At 36.8% G+C, this 24,704-nt stretch overlaps 1 pseudogene; it reads left to right on the top strand.

Moving 5' to 3' along the window:
• The window catches only part of LOC127677637 (vomeronasal type-2 receptor 26-like), a 31,620-nt pseudogene extending 16,968 nt beyond the window's left edge, over positions 1-14,652 (top strand).
• Positions 14,653-24,704: the final 10,052 nt, after the last annotated feature.

The following is a 24,704-nucleotide window of genomic DNA, read 5'->3' as shown; positions in this document are numbered from 1 at the left end:
GGATCATAGTGGTCAAGGCTTTAGTGGAAGTAACTGCCTTCAGTAAATAAATAAAATAAAGACATGTGGATGAAACCAGTCTCCGCAAATAAGGGCTTATAAATACACCTTCGATTTTTGTGAAGTTAATTGCCATCTCTGAGGCTTACTGCCTACATCTGCTATCCTACTAATTATACTTCAGGATACTTCTAGACTCCTATAGGCTATTCTAGTTCTAGAATATTTGCAGCCTTTGAGACTTAATGCTGAAGAAGTTCTCCATCTCTACCTCTTTCTGAGTTCTGGTTGGCTGGTACCTGGTTCAAAGAACTCCGGTATTCTGGCTCAATGTCTTCTTCAAGCTGACTGTTTCAATCTGACTTCTCTCGGTTTCTGACTGAATTTGCTCTGCTTTCCTTCATACTAAAATTGGCAATATGTTCTAATCTTTTGGCTCCTTCTCAAGTTCTCCTGGTTCTGTCATTACCAGTGTCTAGCTTGTACTCTCTACAACCTGTCTCTGTACAAGTTGTGTAAGTAAAACTCATTGCCCCCCAATCCTTATGCACTATTACTTTATGTTTCTAACAGATGCCATCTAGGAAATGCTATGACAAGTTAGAGAAATTTCTGGAAATAGTCCACATTTTTGGGTGGTTGTAATGGCGGCACTGAGAGGTAAAGACCCCAGAGACTTTGACTTAGATATTTCTCCTCTTTCCTCACAGTATTATGTAGCTTAATGATTTCCTGTGTATTTACCCATTCTATTAGGTACATTTCCTTCAGAATCAATATGATGATGTACTTTCATGTAAGAATGCTGTTTTGATGAATTGATGATTTTCTAATTGCTGATCATGATTTCAAAAATCTCCTAAATTGATACAAGTACTCTCAAGGGCCCTATAAAATAAAAGTTGCAAATAGAGCTCTATATACCTTCATGTTTCTTGGACTGATTGTGCTAGGAAAAAAAACAGGATTGGAAAAAAAATAATGATCAATGAGGAAACATTCATTCAATGATAGATCTAAGAAATATACCACATGTCTTTACTTTGCAATAGCTAGACCCTAAGAAACTGTTGCTTTGAACTTATAATGAACTGATAGAATGAAACACTGCTTTGAATATGATCTCCTTCCTGCTGTAATTCCCCCCCCCCCTCTTTTTTGTAACATTTTATGTATTAGGTAACTTTTTTTTACTTAGATTTTTGTAACAAAAAAGCTATAAAAAAACTGAAAGGAAAAGTAAAGGCTTGGAGTCGCATCTTTTTGCTTCTCCCAATGTGTGTTTGTCTGTCTGTGCCCCTTACGTGGATTTTAATTTCTTTTCTTTTCTTCCATTTCTTTTTCTCCACTCTTTTCTTTTCTTTTCTTTTCTTTTCTTTTCTTTTTTTCTTTTCTTCTCTTCTCTTCTCTTCCCTTCTCTTCTTTTCACTTCTCTTCCCTTCTGTTCTCTTCTCTTCTTTTTTCCTTCCTTTCTTCCTTGCTTCTTTCCTTCCTTCCATCCCTCCCACCCTCTCTCCCACCCTCCCTCCCTCTGTTCTCTTTCTTTCTTTCTTTCTTTCTTTCTTTTCTTTTCTTTTCTTTTCTTTTCTTTTCTTTTCTTTTCTTTCTTTGTTTCTTATCTGGCTTGGGAAGAATTATCCAAATTTTAGCCTCTTGCCTGCCTAGCAAGAGGTCTCTGAGTCAATGTCTAATGAGCCCAAGTAACTAAGTTTCTTGTCCTAATCACCTCCTACTGCAGCAGGAGTCAATTGAAAGAAGTCATCAGCTTTTGGCCTTAGATAAGCACAACCAAGTTAATTGCCAAAAGCCTTTAGCATCTACTACCAGAATAGAGAGAAATAACCAGAAGCCATCAGTTTCTGGGCCCCAGAACAGTAAGAGAGTGTTAATTGCCAGAGGTCTTCATCCTTTGTCCTTCATCTGACACTGTGTTACACCACAGTTCCTGATTATAGAAACCAGCATCCTAGCAAACTGCTTCTCTTTCCTGTCTATTCTAATGAGAGTTGGGTGTTTCCTACCTCTGACTCATTCTGTCAAATCTTTCTCTGGTTTGTCATTTTGCATGCCCTTCAATTAGAAGTTACTTTTAATCATGGTACTTTATTTTACAAACTAACTCTATCTTCTTTAGTTGGGATTAAGGATATATTCTAGGACTGAACCATACCACAACTAGAAACAGATTTTTAGTAAATAACATAATCTCAGGATCCACAGTGTGATCAGATATCATGTGAAAGGTATTTCTAGTTTTAAATGTAAAGCTAAATGCACACTCATATCCTTATCATTGTAACTGTTCACCATGAACACCTCTGCGTTGTGATAAAAAGAAGCATGGTAATGTGGAACAATATGGTTTTCAAGGGACCTGATATATCTTTTTTATTTTTTAATGCAAAGCACTGGGTACATCAACCACCCCAGGGGAGGTCTCATATGCAGGATTAGTTGGGCAGCACAAGAAGGGAATACACTATATATATATATATATATATATATATATATATATATATATATATATATATATATATATATAGTGCTGTTATATTTTATTTTCAAGGTTTTGATGCTTAGTTGAATTTTGGGGATTTCAGTCTGTTTCTTTTAAGAACGAATTCAAATTTGGACAGGTTGAGAGAGGGAGAGGGCCTGGACAGAGATGTGGGAGAGGAAGGACACTCCCTGCTACCACTTCCTTAGAAGTTCAAAGCCACATCTGACTACCCAGTAAGACCTGATGGAAATCCCAGCTCTTGAATCATGTGATTGGTCCAAATTTTTGTTTCTCTCACTACAATTCCCAGCTAGAGTATGGAGTCCTCATATCTCTAGTGTACTCTGCAGGGTCGCCTCAGTCAAGACTCTTTAGTGGTTCTATATCCAAAATAAAAGCTTCAGAGTAACCCATTAAAATATAAAATAAATAAAATAAAATAAATGAAAGCAATAAAATCAATTAAACAATGAAATAAAATAAAGCAAGAATTCAAAAAGAGAATTAGGGAAAGGAAAAATAGACACTTTGGATTCACACTTTCTAAAAGCATGGTACTTCTTGGTTGTTACAGTACACAGAAGTCCTACTGAAATTTACCATCTGGATGCTAATACTGAATGTCATGAGCTGATAGCCTTTGCTCCTTCCATGTCTCCTATACAGAGTTTTTCATCTCTTTGCAGTCAAAGTTGTCTACTTGGATTTAGGAAAACACCTGTCAATTGGAATACATTCTGTTGTTATGACTGTGTCCCATGTCCAGATGGAGAGATTACAAATGAAACAGGTATTTATAAAATGGTTCTGAATGTGGAAATTTCTAGAAATGGTTCTGAATGTAGAAATGATGCACATGGGAGTGGGGTGATAACACGACACCTGAAGACAGTTATGTTTATGTAGCTGACTCTCAATACTTTAAAACGAACTAATGTTGGGTGGCGGTAGCAAAGTTCTTAATGCCAACTCTCAGTATGAAGATCTCTGAGCTCAAGGCAATCCTGATACACAGATTCAATTCCAGGACAGTCAGTGCTGAACAGAGAAATCCTGTCTGGAAAAACAAAATAAAAAATGAACAAAAACCTAGATCTTAACCCAGTTATTTTTGTTATTAATATTTATCTGTTTTGTTTGCTATGCTGTGTGTATTGGTCTCAAGCTCCTGGACTACAGCAATCCTCCAGGATTAGCCTCCTGGGTGACTAAATATCTCCTGTATCTGGTCCAGCTTTGTCTTCTGTGCATCTGCTTTGAGTTTAAGTGTATTTTATTTGTATCCCTGCTTTTCACTACTGGTTCTATTACAGCTATAGCAGTAATAATGAGTAAAGTTAGCAACCTTTGTATCCTGTAAACTGTTCATGTTCCCTGTATACCCTAAGCATTCTAGAGCATGACCTTATGTCGTGCTTACAATAAATATTAATATAAGCAATAATTTTACACAGAAATTAGACTTCTGAGAAACAATATAAATTGCTATGATCATAAAAGCTAGAGACAGCTGAGAAAAAATAGAGACTTGTCAAGTGAGAGGAAGTGCTAAAAAGAAAGTATCAGATGATGTTGATGGCAGATAAACCAGTCCTTTCCTTGAATCCTGGGACACTGGAATCCTGTGACCCTGATCCCTCCTCCTATGGTGAATTGTAGAAACTCCATAAGCATTTGTTTATGATTAAGTAAGTATTTCCTGTATGATTTAAGAGTTTCCTTTGGAAATACTTTGATTCTTGTAGGAACTCTCATTATGCATTCCCTGGTGTGGTAAGCCAGAATGAGGTCACAGTATGACCAAGCACTGAGAGATCCCAGGAGATGAATGATGTGTGGGGCTGTGAGTTATGTGTGGGGTTGGGAGCTATGTGTGGGGCTGTGTATTGTTTGGGGCTGTGAGTGATCTGCAGGGTTGTGAGTGATGTGTGGGGCTGTGAGTGATTTATGGGGCTGTGAGTGATGTGCAGGGCTTTGAGTGATGTGCAGGGCTGTGAGTGATGTGCAGAGCTGTGATTTATGTGCAGGGCTGTGAGTGATATGCAGGGCTGTGAGTGATGTGTGGAGTTGTGAGTGATGTGCAGGGTTGTGAGTGATGTACAGGGAGGGCTGTGAGTGATGTTCAAGTTTACATTTACTGAAAAATCAGGAGTTTAATTGGGTGATATGATTCGAGGTTACTAAATAATTCTGAGAAAAATATGTCTATCATCATCATGCATTTAACACATTTTAGTGCTGGGAATAGAACCTAAAGCCTTATAGGCAGACCTAGACTCAGTTGTATCCACAATGTATCATGCAATTGTATCATGCTATTGGCACCATAAAATTTTTTCCAGTGATAAACTTCTAAGCAGAGTTTAATCCAGGATTTTAAGGAACTCATCCAAAACAAGTGTTTTTTACCCTAAGAAAAACTATCCACCTAAAATGTACTCGCTTTAGCATTATTTCTAGAACAATGATACATCCTTGGATAAAAACCCTCATGAAAGAATCAAAAGAAAATAACACAGTTCCTAATCATAGATATCAGTAAATTTTAGGATGTTTTAGTTTTTGTTCCTGTTAGAGGCCTGCTCTGGTAGTCTGGTTCTCTCTTGGAGGTAGCTAAGTTGTTAAAGAATTGGGTGGTGGTGGGTGAAGAGCAAGGCTTGATCTTGTGAGACATTTATAGAGGCTTTTCAATAATAAAACATATACCTGACTTAAGTCTAAGTTACTTTGCAGTAGACCTGGCCTGCCTATCAGTTCCTCTAGAGGCCAGAAACTATAGCCTCTGGCATTTAGCACCCCTTAGTAAAAGAGCTGGGGATGAAATCACTTAGACTTTGTTCTTATCTCTGCAGGAACTTGCAGGGTGGGAATCACAGCCTGCTAAGGAAAGTGTCTGGTAGAAACAGGGACCCTCTGAAAGTGATTTTAATAATTTCTAAGTTCTTCTCAAAATAAATCTTTATTCCAAAAACTCTCTCTTTAAAAAGTTCTTCCCAATTTCTAAGTTCCTTTTTAATCTCTAAGTTCACTTATAATTTCTAAGTTATTCTACTGTGCTGTTCTTCTCCTTCCCATCTTGTTCTCACCTCCTGCTTGATGTAGTATTGGCCTGCAGGGTATTCATTCCTATTCATTCCTAGTGTTTTGCACTCTTTCTAGGCAAATAGCCCATTTTTTTTCAATCAAGTCCTTTTTTTTTTTTTATAGAAGTTCACTTAAAGTACAAACATAAATTTAAATCACCTTTTGATTAAGTTTACAACAGAGATTGTTTACATATGCATCCTTGAAAATACGACATATGTTATCTGTCATAGCACTATAGGTTCATTGAAATTTAAAATCCATAATTTTTTATTAGGTATATTCTTTATTTTCATTTCAAATGTTGTTCCCTTTCCTGTTTCCCCCCTCACCTAAAAATCCCACAAGCCATCTCCCCTTTCCAAATCAACCCTCTCCTGCTTCCTTGTCCTGTTATTCCTCTACACAACTGCATCAAGTCTTCCCAGGACCAAGGGACTCTCCTCCCTTTGGTGTCTAAGAAGACCATCCTCTGTGTCTGGTGATGTGGGTAACTCCATGTGTACTCTTTGGTTGATGGTTTTCTCCCTGGTTCCTTTGGGAGTACTGGATGACTGATATTTTTGTTCCTCCCGTGGAACTGCAAACCCCTTCAGATCCTTGATTCCTTTCTCTAGATCCTCTATTGGGGACCCTGTGATCAATTCCATGGCTGGCTGAGAGTGTCCCTTTCTGTATTAGTCATGCACTAGGAGAGGCTCCCAGGTAATAGCTATATCCTGTTCCAGTCAGCCAGCACTTTTGGGCATCCACAATAGTGTCTGTGTTTTGTAACTGTGTATATAATGGATCCCTGGGTGGGGTAGTCTCTGGATGGTCTTTTCCTCAGACTCTGCTCCAACTTTTGTCTCTGTATCTCCTTCTGTGAGTACTTTTCCCCCTTTCTACAAAGGACCCAAAGATCCATACTTTGTTCATCCTCCTTCTTGGGCATGATTTGATATGCGAAAGGTATCTTGGGTATTCCCAGCTTCTAGGCTAATATACACTTATCAGTGAGTGTATAGAATAAGTGTTCTCCTGTGATTGGGTTTCCTCACTCAGGATGATATTTTCCAGTTCCATCCATTTGTCTAAGAATTTCAGGAATTTATTTTTTTAATGGTTGCATTTTTTATGATATATATAAACAAATACCATTGTTTATATATACCATATTTTCTGTCTCCATTCCTCAGTTGAGTGCTATCTGGGATCATTCCATCTTCTGGTTATTATAAATAGGGCTGAAATGAACATAGTGGAGCATGTGCCATTACGACATGCTGGGTAATATTCTGGGTATATGCCAGGAATGGTATAGTGGGGTCCTCTGGTAGTATCATGCCCAGTTTTCCGAGGAACAGCCATATTGAATTCCAGAGTGTTTGTACCAGCTTGCAAACCCACCAGCAGTGGAGGGGTGTTCCTCTTTCTCCACATCCTCACCAGCACCTGTTTTCTTCTGAGATTTTGATCTTAGCCATTCTGACTGGTAGGAGGTGAAATCTCAGGATTGTTTTGATTTGCATTTCCGTGATGACTAAGGATGTTGAACATTAGGTGCTTCTCAGCAATTCAATATTCCTCTGGTGAAAATTCTTTGTTTAGCTCTGTACTACATTTTTAATAGGGTTATTTGTTTCTCTAAGGTCAAACTTCTTGAGGTCTTTATATATATTGGATTTTAGCCCTCTGTCAGATATTGGGTTGGTAAAAATCTTTCCCCAATTTGTTGTTTGCTGTTTTGTCCTATTGACATTGTCCTTTGCCTTACAGAAACTTTGTAATTTTATGAGGTCCCATTTTTCAATTCTTGATCTTAGGTCATAGGCTCTTGCTGTTCTTTTCAGGATATTTTCCCCTGTGCCCATGTTTTCAAGGCTTCCCCAGTTTCTTTTTATTAGTTTCAGTGTGTCTGGTTTTATGTGGAGGTCCTTGATCTACTTGGACTTGAGCTTATTGCAAGGAGATAAGAATAGATCTATTTGCATTCTTCTGTGTTTTAGCCATCAGTTGAACCAGCACCATTTGTTGAAAAGGCTATCTTTTTTTTCCACTGGATGGTTTTAGCTCCATTGTCAAATATCAAGTAACCATAGGTGTGTGGGTTCATTTTTGAGTCCTCAAATCTATTCCATTGATATACCTGCCTGCCACTGTACAAATACCATGCTGTTTAGACAATATTGGTTCTTAGTAGTGCTTGATGTCTGGGATACTGATTCCCTCAGAAGTTCTTTTACTGTTGAGAATATTTTTCATTATCCTGGGTTTTTGTTATTGCAGATGAATTTGTGAATTGTCTTTTGTAACTCAATGAAGAATTGAGTAGGGATTTTGATGGGATTGCATTGAATTTCAATACAGCTTTTGGCAAGATGGCCAAAAAGCCATCGACATTTTTATTACATTAATTCTGCCAGGCCACAAGCATGGGATATCTTTCCATATTCTGAGTTCTTCTTCAGCTTGTTTCTTAAGAGACTTGAAGTTCTTGTCATATATATTTTTCGCTTGTTTGGTTATAGTCACACCAAGATATTTTATATAGTTTGTGACTATTTGAAGGGTATCGTTTCCCTAATTTCTTTCTTAGCCTGTTTATCCTTTGAGTATAGGAAGGGTAGTGATTTATTTGAGTCAGTTTTATGTCTGGCCACTTTGCTGAAGTTATCAGATTTAGGAGTTCTCTTGTTGAGCTTTTTGCATCACTTAAAATATTAACATATCATTTTCAAACAGTGATAATTTGACTTCTTCCTTTCCAATTTGTATCCCTTTGACCTCCTTTTGTCTAATTGCTCTAACTAGAACGTCAAGTACTATATTGAATAGATATGGAGAGAGGGGGCAGCCTTGTCTAGTACCTGATTTTAGTGCGAAGGCTTCCAAGTTTTGCTCCATTTAATTTGATGTTGGTTTGCTCTATATTGCTTTTATTATGTTTAGAAATGGGCCCTGAATTCCTGATTTTTCCAAGACTTTTAGCATGAAAGGATGCTGTTTTGTCAAGTGCTTTTTCACCAGCTAATAAAATGGCCATATTGTTGTTGTTCTTTGAGTGTGTTCATGTAGTAGATTACATTGATGAATTTCTATATATTGAACCATTCCTGCATCCTTGGGATGAAGCCTACTGGATCATGGTAATGATGTTTGTGATGTGTTTTTGGTTTCCTTTGGCAAGAATTTTTTTAAGTATTTTGGCATGGATATTCATAAGGGAAATTTGTCAGAAGCACTCTTTCTTTGTTAGATCTTTCTGTGGTTTTGATATCAGCATAATTGTGGCTTCAAAGAATGAGTTGGGTAGTGTTCCTTTTGTTTCTATTGTGTGAAATAATTTGAAGAGTATTGGTGTTAGGTCTTCTTTGAAAGTCTAATAGAATTCTGCACTAATACTAAAAGTACCTTGACCTGTGCTATTTTTGGTTGGAAGACTTTCAATGAACACTTACATTTCTTAAGAGGTTATGGGACTATTTAGATGGTCTATTTAATCCCAATTTAATTTTGATTTTTGGTATCTGTTCAGGAAATTTTCCATTTCCTCCAGATTTTCCAGTTGTGTTGAGTATAGGCTTTTGTAGAAGGATCTGATGATTTTTTAATTTCCTCAGTTTCTGTTAGTATACCTCCCTTTTCATTTTTGATTTTATTAATTTGGATACTGTCCCTGTGCCTTCTCGTGAGTGTGGCTTAGGGCTTATCTACATGGTTGATTTTCTTAAAGAACCAGCTTCTAATTTGTTGATTATTTGTATAGTTCTTTTTATTTCCACTTGGTTGATTTCAGCCCTGAATTTAGTGATTTCCTGCCTTCTATTCCTCTTGGGTGTATTAACTTCTTTCTGTTCTAAAGCTTTCAGGTGTGCTGTTAAGCTTCTAGTGTATCCTCTCTCCAGTTTCTTTTTGAAGGCCCTCAGGATTTTGAGTTTTCCTCTTAGCACTGCTTTCATTGTGTCACATATGTTTGGGTCTGTTGTGCTTTCATTTTCAATAAATTCTCAAAAGTCTTTGATTTATTTCCTTATTTCTTCCTTGACCAAGGTATCATTGAGTAGAGCATTGTTCAGCTTCCTCGTGTATGTGGGCTTTCTCTTGTTTTGCTGCTATTGAAGGCCACCCTTACTCCATAGTGATCTGATAGAAGGCATATAATTATTTCAGTCTTCTTACATCTGTTGAGGTCTGTTTTGTGACCAATTATATGGTCAATTTTGGAGAAGATACCATGAGGTGCTCAGAAAAAGGTATATTCTTTTGATTCAGGATGAAATGTTCTATGTGTATCAGTTAAATCCATTTGGCCCAAAACTTCAATTTATTTTATTGTGTCTCTGTTTAGTTTGTGTTTCCCTGACTGGTCCATTGAAGAGAGTGGAGTGTTGAAGTCACCCACAAGTATTGTGTGATGTGCAATGTGTACTTTGAGCTTTAGTAAAGTTTCTTTTATGACTGAGTGTGCCCTTGCATTTGGAGCTTAGTTGTTCAGAATTAATAGTTCTTCTTCATAGATTTTTTTCTTTGATGAGTATGAAGTGTCCTTCTGTATCTTTTTTCATGACTTTATGTTGAAAGTCGACTTTATCCAATATTAGAATGACTACTCTATCTTGTTTCCTTGGACCATTTTCTTGGAAAATTATTTTCCAGCCTTCTACTTTGAGGTAATGTTTGTTTTTGACAAAGAGGTATGTTTTCTGCATGCTGCAAAATTCTTGGTCCTATTTATGTATCCTGTCTGTTAGTCTTTTGTCCTTTTATTGGGAAATTGAGTGATTTATGTTAAGAGATATTAAGGAATAGTGATTGCTGATTACTGTTATTTTTGATGATATTTTTATGTTTGACTAGTTATCTTCTTTTTGGTTTGTTGAAAGAAGATTACTATCTTGCTTTTTCTAGGGTGTAGTTGGCCTCCTTGTATGGGCATTTTCCATCTATTAGCCTTTTTTAGGGCTGGATTTGTGAAAAGCTAATGTGTAAATTTCGTTTTATCATGGAAGATCTTGGTTTCTTATACTATGGTGATTGAGAGTTTGGCTGGGTATAGTAGTCTGGGTTGGCATTTGTGTTCTTTTAGAGTCTGCACAAGGTCTTCCCAGGACCTTCTAGCTTTCATGGCCTCTGGTGAAAAGTCTGGTGTAATTCTGATAGGTCTTCCTTTATATGCTACATGGCATAGATTTCCTGGATGTTTTGGATTGCAAGCTTTTTCATTTTGCATTTTCTTTGACTATTGAGTCAATGCTTCCTATGGGATTTTTAGTACCTGAGATTCTTTTTTCTATCTCCTGTATTCTGTTGTTGATGTTTGCATCTATGATACCTGATTTCTTTCCAAGGTTTCCTATCTCCAAATTTGTCTCCTTTTGTCATTTCTTAGTTGTTTCTACTTCCTTTTTAGATCCTGGATAGATTCCCTCAGTACATTCACTTGTTTGTTTGTGTTTTCCTGTAATTCTTTAAGGGATTTTTGTGTTTCTGCTTTCAGGTCTGCTGCCTGTTGACTATTGTTCTCATGTATTTCTTTAAGTGATTCTTGTGTTTCCTATTTATGGGCTTCTATTTATTGACCCATGTTTTCCTCTATTTCTTTAAGCCATTTTTTGTTTCCTTTTTATGATATTTTACCTATACACTTATGTTCTCCTGAACTTTAAGGGAGTTCTGTATGTCCTTCTTGAAATCCTGTATCAGCATCATGAGATGTGATTATTAAATCCAGGTCTTGCTTTTCTGGTGTGTTGGGACTTCCAGGACTTGCTGTTTTTGGAGAACTTGGTTCAGTTGCTGCCATGTTGCCTAAGTTTCTTTTGGTTATGTTCTTTCATTTACCTTTTGCATTCTGGTTATCTCTCATGTTAACTGGTGTTGCTGTTTATGACTGTGGCTTATCTGTAGTCCTGGGTGACCCATTTTCTCTATGTACATCAGTATGGAGATAGTCCTGTGAGACCAGCTCTTTTTTGGCTGTATTTGAAAATGTAGCTCTGTGGCCCAGATCAACTCTGGGTGCGGGTGGGAATCTGAAAACTCCTGTCCCAGGCTGTTACTTGGCTATTGTGTCCTCAGGGTTTCTGACCATCTCCTCTGAGCAGCAAGAGTGGTTCTACCAGTGCTGCCTGTCCTTTCTGCATTTGTGAGTAGTTAGCTACCTGCATGTTTCATTTGGATAGGGTACAGAGGGTGGTCCCAAGCCAGAGAAGGAATCTAGAGGGTTCTCGCCTGAAGGTTCTGGGTGTGATCCTCTAGCGAGTGTGGTTCTACCTGTGAAGGTAGGCCCCTCCGCACTCCTTGGTAGATAGCTAACTTATTGTGCTAATTGGAGATGGCAAGCTGTGGCAGAAGATGGTTCCAAGCTGGAAACAGGAACTGGAAGGCTTCTGCCCGAGGGTTCTAGGTGGAAACCTCTGAGCTCCAGGCAGGTCTCACCTGTGCCAACTGTCTGCTCTGTGCCACTGTGTGGGTAGCTACCTTCCTGTGACACTTGGATATGGTGCACTGTGGCAGAGGATGGTCCCAAGCCAGAGACAGGAACTGGAAGGCTCTGCGAGATGGTTCAGGAAAGGATCATCAGTGTTGACTGTCTGCTCTGCCTAAAATCCATAATTTTGTGATTGTTGTTATTTAAGTTTTGGATAGATAAACCCAGTCAATATTTTCTTCCTGTTTTTGCACCTACACTATAATATTAGTTCCCTTTTCATGACTTTTGTTTAATTGTTTTACAACTTCTTAAAATGTGTTCTAAGTTGTAGATGTCTGCTTTTTATCTCAGAATAAATTTACTGGTGACAGTTGTAGACTGGCAGAATTCTCATTGTAGTTTTAATATCAGAGAGGACTTACTAGCAGTCCTATTTTATGGAGCTTAATAATTATTAAACTTTTAGGGATTCTTATGGGATCTTCATTACACCTTAAGGAATCATGTGTTTCTCCATATAGAATCACTGCAAGAGAGTAAATCTTCATTATTTTGCATAAATCCCCCCCAAAGTTATATTATATATGATACGTGTATGTGTGCGGAGGGGTGGGTGTTTGTGTTTGTGTGTCTTTCTCTCTCTGTGTATGTATGTATGTGTATTTATGAGTGTGTGCCTCTGTGTCTCTGTGGTTGTATGTATACATAATAACAGGAAGGGCATATTAATAGCAGAGACCTTTCCTCTTATGAAATTCCTTCAGTCTTGTCTAAAAGGGCAAATCCATGTTGCCTTACAGTCCACAGTGAAACCATCTCAGAAGGACACGTGTTAGTCCTTAGGTTCTCCTAGATATCTCCTGGCACCTTCCTTAATAACAACCAATAGCTCTCAGGGATTAGAGCTCCATGATACAGAAGGCAGAAAGGTCATAAGAGCCACAGAGAGGAGCTCTGTAGGGAAGCATTATTTGGCAGAAATGACAAGGTCTTGGAGCACATAAACTCACAGAGGCATGTACCAGATCAAGCCAGACAAATACCACCATGAATGGAGGACAGGATCACAAACTCTCACTTCTAGTTAGAAGCTATTGGTAGTTCATTGCCGTTGAACTGAAAGAGTGAGGGCTGTCTGTCTATCTGTTTGTTTCAGACATGTGGTCCTGCCCATCCTATGGTCGATGGCCCTATTTTGATATGCATACAGGTAGCAGGAAGTGAATTCAGTGGGAAAAAAACAGAACAGAAATAAAGTTGGGAGAAAAAATTGCTGGAAGGAGAGAGAGAAGGAGTTGTTGGGGAAGAAATTGGGGTAGACTTGATTAAAATACATGATATGCATACATGATTTTCTCAAGTAATAAACAATATTTGATAAACAAGTGGAACAAAGAGAAAAATAGAAAAATCTTAAAATTCAACTTTATTTTTCTTTCATAAGTAATCAAATATACTTTCATATTGTCTGATTTCCCCCTCAACATCATTTCAACAACTCTTATTCCCTTATATTATTCAAGTCCACTCACTTTTTGATTATATTATGAATATAGTGTATATGGATTTTACTCTCAGAAAAAAATTACTTATTCATTTATTGTTTTTCAATATCATGGACCAGTGAATATATCCACAGATATTTTCTTGAGAAAATTCAACAGAATTCAACAATTTCTCAGTTCAAGATATAGGGCTCATATGTACATTTGGAGATTTACGAGTTGAATGTAATAAAAAAAAAATCTGCCTCATTTTCAGGTATGGATCAATGCTTTAAGTGTCCTGAAGATCAGTATCCAAATAAGCAGAGGAATCATTGTCTCCATAAAATTATGGCATTTTTGTCCCATGAAGATAACTGGGAGCTGTTTTGGTTTCTGTTGCCATAAGTTTATCTGTGTTTTCAGCCATGATTTTAGGATTATTTATCTGCTATCGGGACACACCCATTGTCAGAGCAAATAACAGAAATCTCACTTATCTCCTCCTTGTTTCTCTAATTCTCTGTTTCTTTTGCTCATTGGTATTCATTGGCCAACCTAGTAGAATCACTTGTATCTTAAGAAAAATGATTTTTGGGGTTGTATTTTCTGTTGCTGTTTCTGCTATCTTGGCAAAGACTTTCATTGTGGTTATGGCTTTCAAAGCCATCAAACCAGGAAGCACCTTAAAGATGTGGATGGTGACCAGACTCTCAAATGGTATTGTCTGCTGTGGTTCCATCATTCAAGTGTGCATATGTGCAATCTGGCTGGGAACATACTCCCCCTTCCCTGATGTTGACATGCAGTCAGAGTATGGACAAATCATTCTTTTGTGTAATAAGGGGTCAACCCTTGCTTTCTATTGTGTGCTGGGATACTTGGGCTTTCTGGCTAGTCTCAGCTTGCTTATTGCTTTTCTGGCTAGACGTCTACCTGACAACTTCAATGAGGCAAAAACAATCACATTCAGCATGATGATTTTCTGCAGTGTGTGGATTTCTTTTATACCCACTTACCAGAGCTCCACAGGCAAAACCATGTTGGCTGTGGAAATTTTTTCTATTCTGGCCTCCAGTGCTGGTTTACTTGGATGTATGTTTCTTCCCAAATGTTATGTGATCCTACTGAGGTCTGGTGGCCAATCCAAAAAGAGGTTACTTAAATGATGCGAACTAAATATTTAGACATTTAAGTATGTTGTAAATGATTACATTGTATCAATCCCTGTATGTATAATAGAGAATCTTCATAGTCCAGTAATTTCTTAAAACCAATATAAATTTACTGCTTGATTTTGATTTATGAGTACATGGACGAATAACACATTAAAATCTCATAAATCTGCAATGTGACTTCCTAAGACCCTTTCTCTGGGACGGATGAACAGGCCTGGGAACACTGCCTAATAAACCTGCCTTTATATGGTTTAAAAAAATTCTCATAAATCCTATAGAGAATTTTCATTGTATAAACAATCATTTTGTAGCACTTTCCATAAGAATTATTATAATGGTTTAAACCCACTTTTTCCCTTCTTCAGTTCCCTTTGTTACAGTTCTTCCAGAGGGAAGCCTCACTGTAAGCTTTGTGTTGATTTCTTTGCTGTGCCTTAAGTAATTATTTCGAAGCCTACATTACACCTTGTACAATTGTCAGTTTTCATTTTATTTAAATGTGGCATACTTTATGTATTCTCTGATTTACAGTTTTTCTTAAGGCAGATTTAGGAGTTTACACATGTAATGGTCTATGATGTAGTTATAGTCAATCTTTTCCACTGAGGAGTATTAAACCTCTGTATATAAAATTATTTCAATAAGCACCTGATTCTCTTCATCATAGAAATTGGAACTTTTATCATTTTACTATCACAAGTAAAATTTCTTTTATTTCTAGATTCGTCAAGTCTACTGGTATATACACATACAGATTTTCTAGAATTTTACTTTATAATCATTGTAGTGAGAAATGTTAATTTGTAATCACCTACCAAATTATTTTCTAAATTTTATTTGAATAATCAGGTCCTCAGTAAAGTCTTTAAAAGATGCAATCTGTACTTAGTCATTTTTAGAGTTAGAGTCTTTCCCATTGTGTTTATGAAATGATCCTACATTTTGCTTTAATTTACACTGACATGGTTAATAATAAGATTGCAATTTATACCATTTTGAAATTTTACACTTGCACAATGATATAAAAATAGTTTTCTTTATTCATCCCACCTAGGATTTTCTGGATTTCCTCATGTCAAATAATGTTCTCTTTTCATGGCAGTTCTCTGGCTTCATCCTTCAACATTTTCTTTCCCTTTTTCTCTATCTGCAACTGACAGGATGTAGCAATAAATAGTATTTTTCAATGTTTAATGTCTCTTAAAGTATATTTTATATTTTCTATGAGGGAAAGAGCATATGATTATCTCTATGAACAATGTTAGTGTCTTAGTTTCTTAATATAATTCTATATTGAGTCCTAATAAAAGTGTTTGGAAAATATGACCTGCTGTTTTCAGATATCATCATCAATTTTAGTGGGAATTTCAGGTGGAGTTCAAGTCCTGGGCACATATGTTCTGTATTTTCATTGCACGTTATCTCTGAATTAGAGACAGCAGTCACTCTATACCTTGTGCTTTTACAACATCTTCATATAAGTAGCTATTCCATGTTGAACACATCTTACCTTCCCCTCACATCAATCCTTTAGTTTTTCAGGTCAGACTTGACTCTACTTTAACCAATGAGGTCTTACAATTACCAAAATATTAATTTATATAGAATATAATTCCTGTACTTTAATATTAATTTTATTTTGATGTTGCTTGTTCTAATGGTGTGAAGAATGTCAGTGGAATTTTATTGGGTTACACTGAACCTGTAGATTACTTTTGCTACAATAATTTGTTTCTACACTTTTATTTCCATGAATACATTAGTACAAGAGGACTTTCCATATTTTGGTGCCTTCTTTAATTTTGTTTTATTTTTTCAATGCTTTAAAGTATTTATTATTGATGTCTTTCACTTTCTTGGTTAGGTTAAGTCCAAGAACTGTGTTTCTAATTTCCTCAGTTTCTGTTATAATATCTCCATTTTCATTTTTAATTTTGTAAATTTGGATACTTTCTTTGTGCCCTTTGGTTAGTCTGGCTAAGGGTTTATCTATCTTGTTAATTTTTTTCAAATAAGCAGCTTTTGGTTTTGTTAATTCTTTGTATGGTTGTCTTGGTTTCTACTTGATTGATTTCAGCCCTGAGTTTGATGATTTCTTGTCTTCTCCTCCTCCTTGGTGAATTAGCTTCTTTTTGTTCCAGGGCTTTCAGTTATTCCACTAATCTTCTAGTGTATACTCTCTCAAATTTCTTTTTGGAGGCACTCAAATCTATGAGTTTTCCTCTTAGCACTGCTTTCATTGTATCCCATAAATTTGTGTATGTTGTCCTTCATTTTCATTAAATGCTAAAAAAATCTTTGATTTCTTTCTTTATTTCTTCCTTGAACAAGCTATCATTGAGTAGAGTATTGTTCAGTTTCCATGTGTATGTGGGCTTTCTGTTGTTTTTATTATTATTAAAGACCAGTTTTACTCCATAGTGATCTGATAGGAGGCATGGCATTATTTTAGTCTTCTTATATTTGTTGAGGTCTGTCTTGTGACCAACTATATGATCTATTTTGGAGAAGGTACCATGAGGTGCTGAGAAAAAAGGTATATTCTTTTGCTTTGGGATGAAAAGTTATATATATATACTCCAATTGGTCCAAAGGTTCAATTAGTTTCACTGTCTCCCTGTTTAGTTTCTGTTTTCCTGATCGGTCCATTGGTGAGAGTTCACTGTTGAAGTCACCCACAATTAATGTGTTAGGTGCAATATGTGCTTTGAGGTTTAGTAAAGTTTCTTTTATGGATGAGGGCACCCTTTTATTTGGGGCATAGATGTTCAGAATTGAGGGTTCTTCTTGTTGGATTTTTCCTTTGACCATCAAGAAGTGACCTACCATGTCTCTTTTAAGACATTCGGTTTAAAGTCAATTTTATCTGATATTAGAATGGCAACTCCGGCTTGTTTCCTGGGACCATTTGCTCGTAGAATTGTCTTCCAGCCTTTTACTCTAAGGTAGTTTTTGTCTTTGACACTGAGGTGTGTTTCCTATATGCAGCAAAATGTAGGGTCCTGTTCACGTAACCAGTCTGTTAGTCAATGTCTTTTTATTGGGGAATTGAGTCCATTGATGTTAAGAGATATTAAGGAGTAGTGGTTATTGCTTCCTATCATTTTTGATTTTAATTTTATACGTGTGTGGTTATCTTCTTTGGGTTTGATGAAAGAAGCTTAATATCCTGCTTTTTCCAGGGTATAGTTTCCCTCATAATGGTGTTTTCAAAAAATCATCAGATCCTACCAAAAAAACCTGTACTCAACACAAACAGGAGAATCTGGAGGAAATGGACAATTTCTTAGACAGATACCAATTACTAAAATTAAACAAGGATCAAATAGACCATCTAAGCAAACCTATAACCCCAAAGCAATAGAAGGAGTCATAGATAGGATTCTGACCAAAAAAGCACAGGACCAGATGGTTTCAGTGCAGAATTCTATCAGACCTTAAAAGAAGACTTAACACCAATACTCTTCAAACTTTTCCACCAAATAGAAACAGAAGGAACACTACCCAACTACTTCTTCGAAGCCACTATTATGCTGATACCAAAACCACACAAAGATCCATCTAAGAAAGAGAATTTCAGGCCACTTTCCCTTATGAATATCGATGCAAAAATACTAAATAAAATTCTTGCCCACCGAATCCAAGGACACATCAAAACAATCATGCACAGTGATCAGGTAGGCTTCATTCCAGGGATGCAGGGATGGTTCAATATAAGGAAATCCATAAATGCTATCTACTACATAAACAAACAAACAAACAAAAAACAACATGATCATTTCATTAGATGCTGAAAAACATTTGACAAAACTCAGCATTCTTTCATGCTAAAAGTCTTGGAAAGGACAGGAATTCAAGGCCCATATCTAAACATAGTAAACACAATATATAGCAAACAGGTAGCCAACATCAAACTAAATGGAGAGAAACTTGAAGCAATCCCACTAAAATCAGGGACTAGACAAGGCTGTCCCCTCTCTCCATATCTTTTCAATATTGTTCTTGAAGTCCTAGCTAGAGCAATTAGACAACATAAGGAGGTCAAATGGATACAAATTGGAAAGGAAGAAGTCCAACTATCACTATTTGCAGATGATATGACCGTATACTTAAGTGACCCTAAAAACTCTACTAGAGAACTCCTACAGCTGATAAACAACTTCAGCAAAGTGGCTGTCTACAAAATCAACGCAAGCAAATCAGTAGCCTTTATACATTCAAATATAAGCAGACTGAGAAAGAAATTAGGGAAATGACTCCCTTCACAATAGCTACAAACAACATAAAGTATCTTGGGGTGACTCTAACTAAACAAGTGAAAGACCTATATGAAAAGGACTACAGATCTCTGAAGAAGAAAATCAAAGAAGATCTCAGAAAATGGAAAAATCTTCCATGATCACAGATTAGAAAGATTAATATATTTAAAATGGCCATCTTGCCAAAGGCAATCTACAGATTCAATGCTATCCCCATAAAAATCTCAACCCAGTTCTTCATAAAGCTAGAAATAGCAATTCTCAAATTCGTCTGGAATAACAAAAATACCAGGATAGCTAAAACTATTCTCAACATTAAAAGAACTTCAGGGGGATTCAGTATCCCAGACTTTAAACTTTGCTACAGAGCAATAGTGATAAAAACTGCATGGTATTGGTACAATGTCAGGCAAGCGGATCAATGGAAGAGGATTGAAGACCCCGAAATGAACCCATACACCTATGGTCACTTGATCTTCGGCGAAGTACCTGAAAGCATCCAGTGGAAAAAAGATAGTCTTTTCAACAAATGGTACTGGTTCAATTGGAGGTCAGCAGGCAGAAGAATGAGAATTGACCCATTCTTATCTCCTTGTACTAAGCTCAACTCCAAATGGATCAAGGACCTCCATATAAAACCTGACACACTGAAGCTAACAGAAAAGAAACTGGGGAAGACCCTTGACGACAGGGGCACAGGGGAAAAGTTCCTGAATATAACACCAATAGCTTATGCTCTAAGATCAAATATTGACAAATGGGACCTCATAAAACTACAAAGTTTCTGTAAGGCAAAGGACACTGTCAAAAGGACAAAACGGCAACCATCAGATTGGGAAAGGATCTTTACCAACTCTAAATACGACAGAGGGCTAATATCTAATATATACAAAGAACTCAAGAAGGAAGAACCCAGAGAACCAAATAACCCCATTAAAAAATGGGGTACAGAGCTAAACAAAGAATTTTCACATGAAGAACTTCGGAGACCTGAGAAACACCTTAAGAAATGTTCAACATCATTAATCGAATGGCTGAGAAGCACCTAAAGAATTGTTCACCATTCTTAGTAATCAGGGAAATGCAAATCAAAACAACCCTGAGATTTCACCTCACACCAGTCAGAATGGCTAAGGTCAAAAACTCAGGAGACAGCAGGTGTTGGCGAGGACGTGGAAAAAGGTTAACATTCCTCCACTGCTTGTAGGATTGCAAGATGGTGCAACCACTTTGGAAATCAGTCTGGCAGTTCCTCAGAAAACTGGGCATGACGCTTCCTGAGGACCCTGTTATACCACTCCTGGGCATATATCTAGAGGATTCTTCAGCATACAATAAGGATACATGCTCCACTATGTTCATAGCAGCCCTATTTGTAGTAGCCAGAGCTGGAAAGAACCCAGGTGTCCTTCGTCGGAGGAATGGATACAAAAAAATGTGGTATATTTACACAATGGAGTACTATTCAGCCATTAGATACAATGAATTCATGAAATTCTTAGACAAAGAATGGAGCTGGAGAACATCATACTAAGTGAGGTAACCCAGTCTCAAAAGATCAATCATGGTATGCACTCACTGATAAGTGGATATTAGCCTACAAATTTGAATACCGAAGACATAATCCACCTATTACATGATGTCCAAAAAGAATGGAGGAGTGGCCCCTGGTTCTGGAAAGACTCAGTGCAAGAGTATAGGGGAATTCCAGAACAGGGAAGCGGGAAGGGGTAGATGGAGGAACAGGGGCTGGGAAGGGGGCTTATGGGACTTGCGGGGAGTGGGGACGCAGAAAATGGGAAATCGTTTGAAATTTAAATAAAAATATATCAATAAAAAATTAAAAAATTAAAAAAAGAAATGTGTTTCTAGGAATTTATTTGTAAGTAATATTTTCCTGGTTTATTTTTTAATATATTGGTTATTGGCTATGGTTGATATCAGTTTTTATAATAATACGTTTTTTCTTGACCCACTGCTAAACTTTGTAGAAAATCTAAATGGAGTGGAATTTTAGGATCTGGCATTCAGAGAAGCATGTCAGCTGCATGTAAGGATATGCTAGCATCTAACTTACTTCTCTGTATCCTTTCAATTGCTTTCTCTTGTCTTATTCATAACGTTCTATATTCATTCGGAGTAGAGAAGACAGACACCTACATTTTTCCTGATTTTATTAGAAATGCTTGAATTTCCCCTATTCAGTATGATCTATAGATAATTAGCTTTGTATTTATTATTCTTAGCCTTTACTTTGTTGAGAATGATTCCTTCACTTTTGAGTGTCTTCAGAGGTTTTACTTTGAAGGAGTGTTGGTTTTTATCAGAAACTTTTTTTGGTGTAATTGTTTGATTCTGGGAGTTCTGTGCTTGAGCTCATTTACTCCAGTTCCTAGGGATCTGACACGCTCCTCTCACCTCTGTGGGAAGTGTACAAGGGATACACACACACACACACACACACACACACACACACATGCACGCACACACATGCACACTCACATGCACACATGTGCACACACATACACACACACACACACACACACACACAGAGAGAGAGAGAGAGAGAGAGAGAGAGAGACTCTAAAAATGAATTAAGATCATCAAGAAAAAATAACAAGGTATGTTGTTGCATATGTTTTACCACAGAACTTAGGAAGAAGATATACATGGATCTCTATGAATTTATGTCCAGTCTAGTCTACATATTGAGTTCTAGGACAGCCAAAGCTGCACATGAGACAATGTGCTATATTTGGGGATCACCTACATTTTCTCATAGGTTTTTTTCAGTTTATTTACTGCTACATAGCAAGCAATGGCAGTGTGGAGACTGCTTGTTTGAAAGCTCATCAGTGTAGTTTTTAAAAGGAGAAAAAAACATGTTTCAGACAATATATTACCATAGTGAGTATCTTTGGCTAGCCTGGAACTCACTGTGTAGACCAAGCTGGCCTTAAATTAACACATGCCTGCAGTCCTCTGCCTGCCAAGTGCTGGGATACAAGACATTTATTATGAAGAAAGAAAATACCTAGAGGCTTTAAACAATGCTTTAAATATCTAGTAAAAAAGGAATAAAATGAAAATGTCATACAAAAAAATACCTAGAAGCCTAGTAATTGCAAAAGAAGATACAGAAATATGGCTGTTTGTAAATTACATAAAAATTGTTCTGGAGAAATCTAACATAAACTGTGATAAGACAATCAACAATGAGAAAAAAATTTTAGAAGATGTCAAATATCTCAAATTCTACATGATATGATAATATAAAAAGGGGTCTCCAAATATTCTCTGAGAGAACAAATATAGCTGATAAGCAGTTCCAGCAAAGTGGTTGGAAACCCAGTAAACTCTAAGAGACAGATATATATATATAATTTAAAATAAATATATATTTTAAATAAGTTGAGAATGAAATTTGGAAAGCAACACAGTTGATAACAGTCAAAAATAACATAAAATATCTTCTGTAACTAACCAAGCAAGTGAAAGGCATATATGACAAGAACTTCTAATTCCTTTAGAAAGAAATCAGAGAAGATATCAGAAGATATAAAGTTCTCTTGTGCACCTGGATAGGAAGGATGACAGTAGAAATTACCATCTTCCCAAAGCAATCTATTGATTCAGTACAACCCCCATTAAAATTCTAATACAATTTTTATAGACCTTTAATGAAGTGTCCTCAATTTCTTAGGCAAAAACAATGCAAAGAAAGAGAGAAAGAAACAAACAAACAAAAACTCAGGAAATCTGAAGAAATCCTGAAGAAGAAAAGAATTTCAGGAGAAATTACAAACCATCATCTCAAGTTGTACTACAGAATAATAGTGGCAAAACCTGCATGTTATTGGTAAAAAAAAATACATACTTTGATCAATAGAATTGAATCAAAGTTCAAGAAATAAACCCACACCTATGTGAACACGTGAGTTTTGGTAAAAAAGCCAAAACCGTACAATGGTAAAAAAAAAAAAAAAAAAAAAAAAAAAAAATCTTCAACAAATGCCCTAACTTAATGATTCCATGTTGAGGAATCATAATAGATCCATTTTTATCATGCTTCACAAAACTCAAGTCCAAGTGAATGAAGGATCTCCAAATAAAACTGGATATATCAAATCCCATAGAAGAAGAGACATACCCTTAAAGCACTGGTGTACGAGACAATTTTTATAGTAGAATACAAATGACACTGGCTCTAAGATTACCAATTGACTATTATAAAGAAGGCTGCTATGAACTTAGTGGAATATGTGTCCTTACATCGTAGAGCATCTTCTGCTTACATGCCCAGACATGATATAGCTGGGTCTTCTGGAAGTCCTGTGTCAAATTTTCAGAGGAACTGCCAAAATGATTTCCAGAGCAGTTTTTCCAGCTTGCAATACCACCACCAGTGGAGAAGTGTTCCTCTTTCTTCACATCCCCACCAGCACTGTTTTCACCTGAGTTTTTGATCTTATTGATTCTGACTGGTGTGAGGAACAATATCAGGGTTGTTTTGTTTTGGTTTTATTTAGTTTTTATTTTTATTCAATATATTCTTTATTTACATTTCAAATGATTTCCCCTTTCCTGGATCCTCCCTCCCAAAAAGTCCCATAAGCCCTCTTCCCTCCCTTGGTTCCTCAATCCATCTCTTCCTGCTTCCCTGTTTTGGTATTCCCCTACTCTGCTGCACTGAAAGTTTCCAGGATTAGGGGCCTCTCCTTCTTTACTCTTGAGCAACATTTGATATGTGAATTGTATTTTGGGTATTTGAAGCTTCTAGGCTAATATCTGTTTATCAGTGAGTGCATACCATGAATGATTTTTTTTTGATTGGGTTACCTCACTTAGGATGATATTCTCCAGTTCCATTCATTTGTCCAAGAATTTCATGAATTCATTGTTTTTAATGGCTGAATAGTTCTCTATTGTGTATATATACCACATTTTCTGTATCCATTCCACCGTTGAGGGACATTTGGGTTCTTTACAGCTTTTGGCTATTATAAATAGTGCTGCTATGAACATAGTGGAGCATGTGTCCTTATTACATGCTAAGGAATCTTCTGGGTATATTCACAGGAGTTTTATAATGGGGTTCTCTGTAAGTATCATGCCCAGTTTTCCGAGGAACAGCCAGACTGATTTCCAGAGTGTTTGTACCAACTTGCAACACCACCAGCAGTGGAGGAGTGTTCCTTTTTCTCCAGATCTTCTCCAGCACCTGTTTTAACCTGAGATTTTGGTCTTAGCCATTCTGACTTGCGAAATCTCAGGGTTGTTTTGATTTGCATTTCCCTGGTGACTAAGGATGTTGAACATTACTTTAGGTGCATCACATCGTGATGTGGCAACAGACACATCAGCCATTTGGTATTCCTCAGGTGAATTCTTTGTTTAGCTCTATACCCCATTTTAGTAGGGTTATTTGGCTCCCTGGAGTCTACCTTCTTGAGTTCTTTGTATATCTTTGATATTACCCTTTGTTGGATGTAGGGTTGGTAAAGATCATTTTCCAATTTGTTGGTTCCCCTTTTGTCCTTTTGACAGTGTCCTTTGCCTTATAGAAACTTTGTAATTTTATAAGGCACCATTTGTCAATTCTTGATCTTAGAGCATAAGCTCTTGGTGTTCTGTTCAGGATATTTTCCCCTGTGCCCATGTGCTCAAGGCTCTTCCCCAGTTTCTTTCCTGTTAGTTTCAGTGTGTCTTGTTTCATTTGGAATTCCTTGATCCACTTTGGCTTGAGCTTAGTACAAGGAGATAAGAATGGATTGATTTACATTC

Source organism: Apodemus sylvaticus, chromosome 2 (genome assembly GCF_947179515.1).
Source record: "Apodemus sylvaticus chromosome 2, mApoSyl1.1, whole genome shotgun sequence".
Taxonomy (NCBI): domain Eukaryota; kingdom Metazoa; phylum Chordata; class Mammalia; order Rodentia; family Muridae; genus Apodemus; species Apodemus sylvaticus.
The sequence above is the reverse complement of the archived record's forward strand: the minus strand, read 5'-3'. Positions and strand labels throughout refer to the sequence as shown.